Source organism: Eucyclogobius newberryi, unplaced genomic scaffold (assembly GCF_026437365.1).
Source record: "Eucyclogobius newberryi isolate DKJ021-1_F unplaced genomic scaffold, fEucNew1.0.hap1 SCAF_1, whole genome shotgun sequence".
NCBI lineage: Eukaryota > Metazoa > Chordata > Actinopteri > Gobiiformes > Gobiidae > Eucyclogobius > Eucyclogobius newberryi.
The window spans coordinates 38,112,893-38,126,142 of NW_027315723.1; the positions used below are offsets into that span (position 1 = coordinate 38,112,893).

General features: G+C 38.0%; 1 protein-coding gene across 1 annotated transcript in view; it reads right to left on the reverse strand.

The window, feature by feature from the left end:
- sipa1l1 (signal-induced proliferation-associated 1 like 1) overlaps positions 1-12,783 on the reverse strand; it is an 82,074-nt gene extending 69,291 nt beyond the window's left edge. Inside the window, exon 1 of the mRNA XM_072450329.1 lies at positions 12,632-12,783. The gene's annotated coding sequence lies outside the window, so the exon portion shown is untranslated. The remainder of the gene's footprint in view (positions 1-12,631) is intronic.
- Between the last annotated feature and the right edge of the window lie 467 nt (positions 12,784-13,250).

Sequence of the window (13,250 nt, forward strand, 5' to 3'; positions counted from 1 at the left end):
ATATCTCTTTGAGTTGATTGAAGATATGTTGATCTCACCAAAATAGCAGAGACTGTCAGTAGAGTCCAATTTGTATTGTTATATCGCCCAGCCCTATTGTTTTGGTCTCACAATTATTGAGCGGAATCATCACAATTTTACAACCTAACAGTTCAATCCTTTATTCACTTTAATTCTAGTCTAATAGAGCATAATTCCTCTAGTATATAACACACTTTATGAGTTCAAACTTTCTGAATGAAGGTAAAGTTTAGATCGATTGAATCTTGAATTTGATTACAATTTGATTAGTCATTTCTAATAGTCCATGCAGGTTTGGTCTTTTTAATTTAAGAATCCTCTGTAAATAAAAGCATGCGGTTTGGAGCTTTGGAACTTTACATTTAGGTTTGATTCTTTTTTTTCCAATATAGATTGAGCTGAAATCACTTAATTTTGCTACTTTAGAGGCAGAGTTTTGGTCAGCTGAACCACAGAGACTGCTCAGAGATTGCCTGACAACAGCGGGCTTTGTTTATCTTGTATCTTTAGCCCTGTACTCTAAGGGTGAGTATTTTATCCAAATTACGAGGTATCTGACTGGTACTGTATTGGCCGCTGCCCTGAGGCAAAGTTATTATTTGCAATTAGGTGATGTAGCGTTTGCCTCGCAGTGTAACAATGTAGGACTCCATAGTCCTCATTACAAACATTTCAAGGTAGCAGGATTGGTAATGACAAAAGGCGTCGCTGTGAGTCAACATCTTTAATATTTACACCAGGAGACATAAACATGCATTTGCAGCATCAGAGACTCTAGGGCTTCTTTCACTTTTCTCACACCCATAAAGATCTGACAAAACAGCTTTAGTTTATGCATTATACTGTAGATGAGGAGATAAACATGACAACATTAATTCACCTTGATAGATTTGATGGTGCCTGTCAGCTGAGCAGCAATAAATTTTATTTATTAAATGTATTTCTATTAAGGTAATCACGGACCTGAATATGTGGATTCTTAAATGCCTATTTTCCCCAAAGAAAACACATCAGGTTTTGCTACAGGAATACAGCCTCTGGTAGAAGGTACAAAAGCAGAAATATATTATTTACTTTTGTGGCCAATAACCAATATTTGGTGATGTCAATATCAATATTTGAAAATAGCAAGTACTACAAAGTTCAAATCAAAGCTGTGGCAAAATTCACAAAATAGCTCCTGATTGTGTCTCTGTGTCGCTGCCAGGGGAAGTGCAATGAAGCCAAAAGACAGATGCAGCTTCATTATCGAAACTAAATATATTTAAGCTCCTTGTAATCTAAAGTATGACCTGTAAAATGCAGGCAGCAATTTGGTGACATCAAGCTCCACAAGTGCATGTTTAGCAGGCGTGAGAACACAGAGCAGGGGATTGTGGGTCGGGGCGGTTGTATGGACAGCGGGGGCAGAAGGGCGGGCAGGAGACACCGGCTCAGTGACAGTTTGACAGATGTGGGACCAGAGCCTCCCAAAGGGGCATCACGAAGACAAGTGAAGCAAGGAAAAGGCCAGGGCTAAGCTTTAGAGGCTTCAGACCTGCAGGGCGACTAAAGCAAGGGTCAGGCGTTGCCCCTGACGATGACATCTGAAACGTTTCCTGAAAATACAAAACATTTAAGCACAAGGGTTGATCTGCAGAGGATTTAACTACCCCCTCCATGCCATTTTCACTTTGAATCAGGCTTTTATAAAGGAGTGGACAATATTGACAAAAACTATTTAGACCTCTCATTATACCCTTTTGCAAGATTACTCTGCAAGTTTGGTTTATTATTCTTTTTTGAGTTTATTTCGTAAATGTGCATTTCCTACCACTGTTTCTATTCCAATTTCACGTGTCTGCAAGTTATTGTTTAGCGAACCTGATGGCTAAAAATGAAACACTTGTTAAATGTTAAGTTCACTTTAACATAATGTGTCTTTGTTAAATGAACGAGGCAGCACTTATTATACCCGGTTAAGGCACTGACAGTGCCATGAAGAATGGTGCGTTTGTTATGGAAAACAGTATTCTTCTCTCGTGAACTACTAGTGGAGTGAAAGAGAAGGAGAGGCTGAGGAAGGTGATTGTTGGAATCAAATGTGGAGAAATGTGCGGAGGAGCAGAAACAGAAGGATGAAGGTGCGAGAGAGTTGTGATTTATTCTAGAGATAAATATTAAACTATTAGATTAATATTACACTACGATGGGTGGAATAAAACTATACCAGGATATTCATAACGCCTAGACTCTAGAATAGATCACAACTTTAATGCTCACACAATGACACTTGATATCTTTGGAGATAAAGCTGCCGGTTGCTTAGAGAATTCTCAATAACTTCGATTGGATAATGGTCCCATCACTCAGACTCAGCATGACTGAGACTGACCAAGAGGAGGAGGGGTGTGTAAAAGTCCTTGTGTGTCAGCAGAACTGCATCAAACAGAAGCACTGAATAAGGATATAACAATACACACCACTATCATTTTAACAAAAGTCACTGTGTCTTTAAAAAAAATATTATATACACATAAACGGCATATATGTTTTAAAATGTGTGCGCACCAGTTTGCCCAACAACTTATCCTATCTGATGTTTTTTTTTTCAAAGATATTTTGAGACTCTGTAGACACTGTATTTCTGTACTTAGACGAAGGGAGCCAGAGCATGGAGAGAGTTCTGCTGTTCTTTTCAGACACACCACACTGAACATCTTCAATCAATCACTCCTGACAAAGAGACTGCTGCTTTTCATTCTGCCAGTACGTTATGGCAAAAAATTTGAATTTTTAAAGCAGTTTGAATGAGGCCAGAAACAATATCTGCTATACTGTGAAATTGGTTATTAGACAGAGATGTAGTGAAAGCTATTTGAGAGGACGTAATCAGTGAGTCTGTGAATGGAACCCAAAGCCCTCTTGCATGAAGCACGAGTGCAAATCCAATCTTAGATGCAACATTTTGTATCATAGATGTCCCTCATTTGTCCAGGAGTGATCCATTGTAGAAAACAAATCAGTTGCATTCATAGTTGTATTCATCTGGGTACTGTGATCCTCATTTAGATTGCCCAATACCTCGATCGCGATCTACCGGTCAATCTCATAGGCAGTGAGATCCCGCCGAAAAGCGCCAAAGCAAGCGCGAGCTGTGTAACGCAAAGGAAGGAGGAGAGGGGAAGTTCTGGTTAAGCTCAACCTTCTATCATTTAGCGTCGTTGTGGCCATAATATTTTATTTTCGAAATACTCAGCTGTATTAAATGGTCTTGTTAAATAGCAGATTGTCTCTGGGCTATTAATGAAGGCCTACATTGTGTTTATATAGCCTAATTATGGTTAAACAAAAATAAAAAAAATGTTTAATACTGACAATAAATATAATACTAAATTATACAATAATCTAGATCTATGGGTAGATCTTCTGGCTTTGTTGAATATAAAAGTAGCTTGTGAGCCGAAAATATGTGGGCACCAAAATTAATTAACATGAATGTCAAGATTCTTTGGTATATAGAGGATTATAATTATTCAGATCAAACTATAATGGCAACTAAAACTAATCAAAACATTAATAACCATTTTAGAAGCAAAATTAAGCCATTTTAATTCAATGTCCAAAAAATTAAACCAGAATGTAAAGTGCTTTATATCTGGCAGTTTTCTAATATATCTTTATTAGGGATTGATTTCATAAATCTGGTCCCAAACTTGAGGAATGGTAATGTATTAAACACTGGGTTTTATCATAGTGTCAAGTGTCAGCAGGAATATAACAGGACTATTCCACTGCTAAGGTCTAATATACGACTACATGATAATCCTATGCTACAAACAAAGATTGTCCCAAAGGAGTACAAAAATGTAGATTCATTTTACTTCACGTCGCTCTGTGGTCAAGTGGCACATGTGCGCTCCATGTGGCCAACCTGCAGCGCTGCCAGTTCAATTCCGGCTCTCTACAATTTGCTGCAATGTCCTTCCTCAGTCTCATCCCCATTTCATGCCGTAATGTCCTGTCGAATAAAGCCTAAGGCAAAAAAGAAGCCCCTCAAACACCAGCTGATTCCAGTACAGGCAACAGTGTGAACAGAAGTGACACTAGAACTGGACGGATAATGGTTTGAGTGCCAAGAATAGAAGATTAGTTCATTAATTATATGATATGAAGCTTCCTACAATTATTCTACAACAATTAACACTTTTAGAAGAGACTATAAAAGCTTTTGTAACACGTTGATGATAAAAAGGAGGACAAGACCCAGCAGATGAAACACTTTGAAGAAAAAGATGCAAATTACGATAATGGCAACCCTGTATTAGCGCTACACTCTGAGCTTTCTTACACAACTGCCATGGTAACACCAACACAAGCTGGCTTGGCAATGCAATATTTGTGTGGAGAGATTTGTGGGTTGTGGGTCAATGTCTGATCCTTCCAGAAAAGATTATATAGAACATAAATTAGGGGTTGACAATCTATCAGTGCCAATATATTGTCCGCAGTGCATCAGATAAAATTAAAGATGTTGCCATATGTTTACAAAATCATGATAAATGGTGCAAAAATATATTATATCCTAAAAATTGTGTAAATTGGTGAACTTTACAAGAGCTTCACTTCAATGAATGGGCTTTGCAATAGATTTTAAAGAATGAATATTATGCTTCAACCAGATAAGTTACTATTAAACTAAGATAATAGATACATTTTTGTCATTATAGGCAACTATATACATCAAAACAATTCACAAATTAAGTTGCGGATATACATTTTTGGGTCTTTATTGTTAAAAAAATGACTGCATATCATTTTTGACCCTACATGTTTAAATAATTGCAAATAAATACAGAGCAGTGACAACCTAACCACGAGCACAGGGCAATACAGGATTTCAAAAATACTAATAAATACTACTCAGCTAATGATGACGGAACTGCACTATGGTTAAAAGCTCAATATTGTATAAGTCCTTGGGGTGGGTGATGCGGCAAAAAAATATCACCACGATTTTCTTGGAGGCAGATCGTGATTTCGATTTGATCACAATTCATGCACACTTTATTTACTGCCATTTCCTGCTTCTTATCTGCTTCTTCTGAAACCCTTTTCTGTGATTAGTCAAATCCACCCGTCACTCACTCAAAGCCTTACAGTGGCTGACCAATTAGAGAAGTGTGTGGGATAAACTGTTTGTAGTGGAGCCGACGGCTGCATTAAATATAGAAATACTGAATCACGTTATGACAAAAGCAGCCGCTCGTTACAGGAATGAGACCGTGATTTGCTTCGTCGTCATATCGCCCATCGTCGTTATATGCCCCCCTCTTGATAAAGATATGGGAAAATATCAGCGTTCAGCCACAACAGTAAGACAAACATTGAATATCCATAAGGAAAATAAATTGTATTGTCATCAAAAATGTGGTAAATGAACCAGAACAGAATGAACTACATATTGTTGGAAAAAGCCTTGAATAAATGGTTCATATTTTTGCACATTTGAGTCTGTGTGTTCCCTGACCCAGCCAAGTGCATTTGTAGGGAGCATGAGCACCCCTCTCACCCTCCTGGGCCGAACCACACACCACAGCTGGGTAGACGTGGGTAGCCTTACGTAAGTGCTCTATCCACTCACAACCCTCAGCACAACAACAACAATGGAGATCAGCAAGAACAATGGCGATCAGCAGCACGGAGCAGCAACATGGAGAGGGGACAAGGAGAAGGGCTAAGAGCATGTTAGGAGAACCTGCCTCAGATAATTTACAAACAATATAAATATTAAATCATTCGGAGTTTACATTCAATAAAAAGAGAAATAATAAAAGTAACACTTATTTGAAATATAGGTCATATTGCAAATACAGTCTACTGTCTGAAGGCTGGTTTTACTCTTATAAACTGTAAAGCTTTACAGTGTGGTCCGTTAATTAGGAATTTACTTCCGGTGCTTCATAATGCTGGGATACAGTAAGTGATAAACAAATACAGAAATATATTTTTTTTTAACAGGAAAATAACGTAAAGGGATGTTACATTACTGATCCATAGAATAGCAGGATTTGGCATTATTATTGCAGAAAAACTTGTCAATTTGTTCATCTTCATTATTCCAGTGAGGAGTTGCACCGTATTGCCAAAGCACTTTTCCAAGGCAATCAAACTTTTCAGATTCTATTGATACTTCGGTCATGGCTAGACATTAAACAAATGGCAAAAAAACAAATGGCGAGCTACATCTTGGACACCAGTCAGAGAGTTAGTAGCAGTGAGCAGAAATCACGCACACCCATTATACAAAGTACACATTCTTTCCTGAATATTGTCATAACTCTCACTCCTAAAACCTACAGTGGAATGCCAGTATGTGGCTACTTCTCAGATACTCGTTTTTGTTACTAAGCAGTTCTTCCAAAAGTGGAAGAGCTGTGGTTGCTAGGAAACATTGGCTTATTAGAGCTGGTATGGAAGCAGTGTAGCGCTGCGGTAGCCCTGAGACTCGCTGTTCACAGGTACAGCCTGTGGTGTCCCTCTACAGTCACACCCGAGCCCTGCACAATCAATGACAGATCAAACAGGCAAGAACAACAGCTTTAATAGAGCTTGAATTAATCAATAGCAGTAATGCACTAAACTTTATACAATGATGGGAAGTGTAGAGGGCTCTGCTATTAATTGTACTTTATCATTTCAAATCCCCTATGCTCAGCACAGCCAATCCTCTTTCAGACAGGCCGCGCGGTTTGAAGCAGTAAAAATATAGAAAGCCATTTTTATCAGTTATAAATAAACTTTAAAAATCAAGTCCAGTCCCATCTGGTTGTAATGTTTGACTAGTTTTCCTCCTAAACGATCAGTTTAGACTTGTTTACTGTAAGTAACTTTAGTGTGAGAGGTTTTAAGAAGGAGGAAAATGAGTGTGTGCCGAGAGACAGAGTCTGAGGAGGAGAGACTGTCACTGCTGCTGCTACAGGGGGAGCAACATGAGGATGAACCACAGACTTTAGTAAATAAAACAGGAAATTCACAGAATGGAAAAGTGTGAAGGCTGATTTTACTCTAATAAACTAAATAACTAAATCTAACCAGTGCTACATATGCCATATCAAAATGTTTCCTTTTATCCCCCCAAAGAGGGTTATTATGTGTTCTAACAGGTTTTACGCATTTTAAAATAGATTTGATCCTTATAGAATAAAAAGTACTTAATAGCCAGTATATTTCTTTGATGAAAAAATAAAAATACAAGCGTTTAAAATAACAAGAATATTGAGAAAATATAAGCCCAATTTCGGTTATCGGCCAAAGCTTTTCCAACAAATCGGTATCGGTCCAAAATGTCCATCGGTGCACCACTTATACACACACACTGAAACTGACAAATGACAGTTAGACCTTGGAAGACTGGCTTTACGAAAACCAGAATCTTCTAAATTGCAAAATATAGTCGGGCTATTTTGTGTTTTATTGTGGTTTTCCAAAAATGCTTTACCACGAATCTTTTTGGACTAAGAACATCGTTATAAATTAGCCTGTGGTCATTGTGCAAAATACCACAGCTCGCTACAAGTGTGTGATTAGCAAGTAGCACGTAGCTCAAAACACAGGGAAGAACATATGCTAGTGCTACCTTTACAGATCAGGGAGATGGTGCAGTATATCACACCAATTTCATTCACTCAATTCATTCAGTCAAACAAAAAATTAAAGCAATGTTTTGACAAAAGCTAGATAACATTATATAGGAGTATTTCTTCACAGAACGGGGCGCATGGAAGAAAAGAGAGCAGAGCTTATCTTGTTAATTAAAATTGTGGTCAATCCCACTTGGTGGTTGAGTGGACAGCACACGTGCATTCATTTCATTGTGGGAATCGGGAAACTTTTTTTTTTCTGAATTACTTTTGAAATTGCACGGCTCGGGGATTGAATGTACAACCTCCTTGCAATGTGGCAGGAGAGGCACTGACCACATTTCCACTCAAAAAGGAAATGTTTGCTTTTGGCGTTGTTAAGTCACTTCAAAGGATTGTTGAGGTTAGATTCTACCAGCGAAGGTCGTGTACAGCTGAACCCTTCCAGCGCCGCTTGTCCAAACAACCATTAACAAGTCCAAGTCGGGGTCAATACCTAGTCAAATACACGGCTAAATGGGATGAAAACTACATGTCGGGAAAAGGCAAACGTGCCCTTTGTTTAGGTCATGTTTAGTAATGATTCCAGAAGATGACATCACCCATTTCTGTGTCTAACATTCCAGCATAAACTGTGCATTGTGCGAAACCTATATTTCAACCGAACATATGGCATCCAGGGGCCATGAACCTCAAGTCTATTAGAACCAATGGAAACTTGACTCTGAGCAAACACACGAGGTAGAGACTGGATCTTGACATGTCATTTTCTGGTGCAGATTCCAGATGTGGAGCTGGGCAGTCACAATCTGAAGTTAATTAAAAGTGCACTATGTAACCGTCTGCCACATGCTTATCTCTATTGAGTACTGTGGTATGCAGACATGCCAGATCTGTGGAGACGTGGCAGACCCCTCAACAAAAAAAGTTACATATGTGCACATTTAAGAGAAATTTAAGTCATTTTCAAGTCAGTCCAGTGGAAAGAAATGATTGAAAATAGTGCTGAAATTGTAAACTTTATCATTCTAATTTTAAAGTCATACCTGTGGCCATGTTATAAGATCTCCACCCGGACTTCACACCATATTGCAATGGTAAAGAGGTAAAGAGTCAACCTGAACTCAAATCTTAACATGTCTAGTTCATTTTAGTAGCCAAGTAGGCGTAAGCGATAAAGCTTCTTGTTGTTCCGTTAGCTTCAGCTGTATTTTTGTGTTTGCCGGCTCAGGCTCTATGCACAACCTTCTTTTGAAACACAAGCAATTTGTTTTATAAGAAACATACAACATCTATTTTGACGTTGGCACAAAGAAGCAGACCAGAGACGCAGAAGCCAAGTGGCATGAGGACAGCTTAATTTAACACAGAGACAAATGTGTGTTTACCGGAGATATAAAATCATGTTAGAACCTTAGGCGGGTAGTTTGGGGTATTCTGGGTGACCTTCCACAATGGACAATTCTTTTGGTTCATCAGCTCGAAGGGAATTTGTGTCAGATTTAGAGGCAGACTGAGACTTAGAAGACTGGGTTTTATTTTAAACTTCTTTTAGCCAAATTTGCGCTACCTTGTTAGGATAAACTGCATATAATTTGTTTATAGCAGCAACATGTAAATTGTGCTGCTAATTTAGGCCGGACCAATACAGATTTCTGGGGGCCTGACTCCAAGCGTCCGTAGTAAGGATATGATCTATGGCGACAGCAGCAGTGTGTGTGCATTCAATGGCTACAATATACTGTCTTCACCACACACTTTCAGTAAAAAAAAAAAAAAATTATCCCCATTTTGTTACTGGGGTGATCTGTGCTGAATTTAACTTTTATTCTTGACTCGGTATCTTAGCTCAGCGCATTTAAATCCAGTTCTGCCTCAGTCAGAGCCATGAACGAGCAGAGCCAACTGATGCAAACAGGAGCACTATGTAGCTGCATTCAGGTGCACTGCGGCATCAGAAACACACAGAAACTACTCCATAGATAAATATTGATGTTGCGCTACATTTTAGGGCACCGATATGAATATTAATTGGATTAAATTGTATTCTAGAGCAGTGGTTCCTACAGTGGGGGTCGGGAGGCATGAGCTGGGGGTTGTGAGATGAATTGGAAGGTGGATTTTTTTTTGTGTGAAATTAGGTAAATTAACTAATAAATCCACAAGCAAGCATATTTTTTTTTAATATTATGCAACTTTAAATTATTACAGACAGCAATCTCAATTAGCAGAAGGGAGCCAAAAATCAGTTGCAGAGTTGTTTTGGGGGTGCTGGCCTGAACAATATGTTTTAGAGAGTGTAAGCTTTAAAACAAGGAATCAGATTCAGAGAGGGATTTATTGTCATTGTCAGTGAACAGAATTCACAAACTAAGAACTTTATTTTGCATTAAGGAGCAACATACAACAAATAATACAATGAATAATAGTAGCAAAATACATCAAAAAGGGCATGCATACAATTTTGTACAACATGCTAGGTGGAATATCGGCCACATCAGCTAAATGTTTTGGCCAATAGCCAATATTTCTCCAACTGCCCATATCAGTAGATAATATTTTTGTATGTTTTGCATTTTACTTGCTGCATATTTGGTTTCATCATATCATCATGTCATATCACCAACATTTCTACCATAATTTATATTAAATATCCACTTCAGTGTGTGATGGAAAATTGTATCCGATTTCATTGTCAAATCCAACCACAGACACCACCACATCCTCTTTTATGAACTTCTGTTTGAGGCACTGAGCCCTTGCTGGGTTCCAGTACTTTAATCTAACCACCGATGCAATATTTTACTTCACAATTTTACCACAAGATTATCTCTGGTTTGTTGAGATTCAATGGAGCGTAGCAACCCAAAGTGCACAACTTCAGACAGGAAAAGGGCGGAGACTGATGATTGAAGCACACTTCAAATCATCCTCTTCTCCCAGTGTTCATGACTTAATACATGAACAAAGAAGAGAAAAGTCCACATCACATTTACCTTAGAACCTTTTCAACATCAGTCGTACTTTGGCAGAGGCAGCAACCTTTTGCTTGGTGCCATCTATAGTATCATTATAGCAACATTTTGGATGAGACAAAAATTGTATCTGCAATCGACTGAATAACAAAGTGTATATGTAGCAAAGCCAAGGACGTCACAACACAGAAGAAAGAAGTACCGTATTTTCCGGACTATAAGTCGCACCTTTTTTAATAGTTTTGGCCAGGGTGCAACTTATACTTATACTCCGGAGCGACTTATATGCGATATCATTTGTTATTTTCACACTTGCAACCGCATTTCATACTCCAGTGCGACTTATACATGTTTTTTTTCTTCTCTATTATGCATTTTTTGGCTGGTGCAACTTAAACTCCGGTGCGACTTATAGTCCGGAAAATACAGTAACCAACACCCAGTTTCGCCCTCAAATACTTTGACGGAAACAAAGCGAAACACACATTTGTTTTGAGCTTTTCTAATGCAAATTTTGGAAATGTGGTCATTTTATATGGGTGGAAACTCAACCACGGATACTTTGCAGTGATATTTACCCAAAAAATATATCTATTCTTCTGCTTGATGGTAATATGATTGAACAAGTACCCATTACAAATACTTGGGCATCTGGATCGATGAGAAACTCTCCTTCAACAAACACATAAGAGCTGACCAATAATCTTAAAGCCAGATTGTCATTCTTCTTTAGAAATAAAACATGTTTTCCTCTTAATTGTAGATCCAGGCTACATTTCTTTCAGTTCTAGATTATGGTAACATTATATATACGCATTCTACAGCAACAGTGTTAAAACCTCTGGACTACCCCCAGTTTTATGTATTGGTTAATTTTATTGGTTTTATTTGTGTTTTAGTGTCCTATGTTTGTTTGTTGTTTATTTTGTGTTGTGTTTTAACAGGGAACCCATGAAAAAGAACTTTTCTCATTAGCTTTTCCCTGTATAAATAAAATTAATGAATATCACGAACAGTTACAAATGCACACAAGGGCTACAAGATTAATCGGCATAGCAATCGCAATTTGACGCAAAATCTCAGCAAATCACAAGGGCTGCAATTTTTTAAGTGCCATAATTTCCTCTACAAAAACTAAATATCCAGTCAAATTCTGCATTAAAAACTGCTAACTAGTTTAGATCCATACAAACATGCTCTAAAATTGGCTTTCGTAAGTTGTCAGTTCTTAGGCCTCTTTTAGTCTTTTTGTCAATTTAAGTTTAAATGTGAACAGAATCCTATTTATTACTTTGTTTTTCTGTTCTGTTTGTGAGGACACAGTTGATGTGAGCTCCTTTTTAAATGCTGTACGAAAGCAAATCCTGCCAAATTGTTTGTGTGGCCAATAAAGATTCTGATCCTTAGTAGCCCACAGCTTTCATTTATGTTTTAATGTTAGTTGAATTAGGGTTTTTTAAACAGCACAAGTCAGGTCACCCGTTGTCGCTTCACATAATATATGTGTGCTTTAATGGTCATATTGTGTTAAAACAAAGCTCAGATTAAAGTCTAATTTGAGTAATAGAGCATCAGACAGAGCAGTGCCTTCAGTTAGTTTCACACGCCCGGCTAATGGTAATTACGGCACGCGAAAGGTATCAATAGATCGTTTGTCACATATTTAAGAGTAAAAACAAATAATCCAAGTATTGAAAGGTAAATATATCTATAATTTCTCAACTGAATGACTCAATTCAATGCATGTTTATGTTTACTATTGCAACCATTTATTTCTTTGCAGAGCATATCAATAAATATAGACACACTGCCTGATCAAATGAAAAGTTACCACAGAAATAAAAAGGATTTGTCTTTTCACATGGTTGTTTTAGAATTTAAAAGCCACTGACTGCATCAGTTGGTGTGTTGCAGCAATTCTTAACACACCATATCGACTATATTTGCCTATTTCAATCCAAGTGGCAGCTTTTTTTGGGACAGGCACATAATAAACAAGTGAATAAGGCTTACTGAAGGTAGATGGCAGTTTAGTGATGGGTGGCAAAGTGGGCTTCCAGGGATCAGAACAGGGGCTTTCTCCTGCAGAGTAGAACAATGACCAGGATGTCCCTTTAATCCCGTTTCCTGGTTCTCCTTTGGGCTGGAACTGTTGGCAAGGCTGGTCCCCTGTAGAGACAAGAGAGATGGATACTGTAATGCAACGTTTGCGTTTCAGGATGGATACTATAGGGCATAGTGTAAATTAGTTTTAGAGAAATATTTATCTTGCTTTTGAAGCTTATTGGTGCTACTATGGGCCTAAGGCAGCAACACCCTTATAGTGACTGAGATATAGACAGAAAGCACTTATGTTTATGAACCATTTAGAAACCATAACCTCAAGAAAAGAAATACAAAAAAAAAAATCAAACTTGATTTATAACACTTTTAAAATAAAAGTTTATAACAAAGTGCTTTACAGACTATTAAAAACAATCACAAATACCCTCCCATACAACCCCCCCACAACTGACTGACCCCAGAGGTAACAGTCACACACACTAAATGTATAGACAATAGGCTGAATACAGATGAACCAGTTGAGAAAGCAAGGCAAGCTTATTTGCAGAGCACAATTGGTACACAAGGC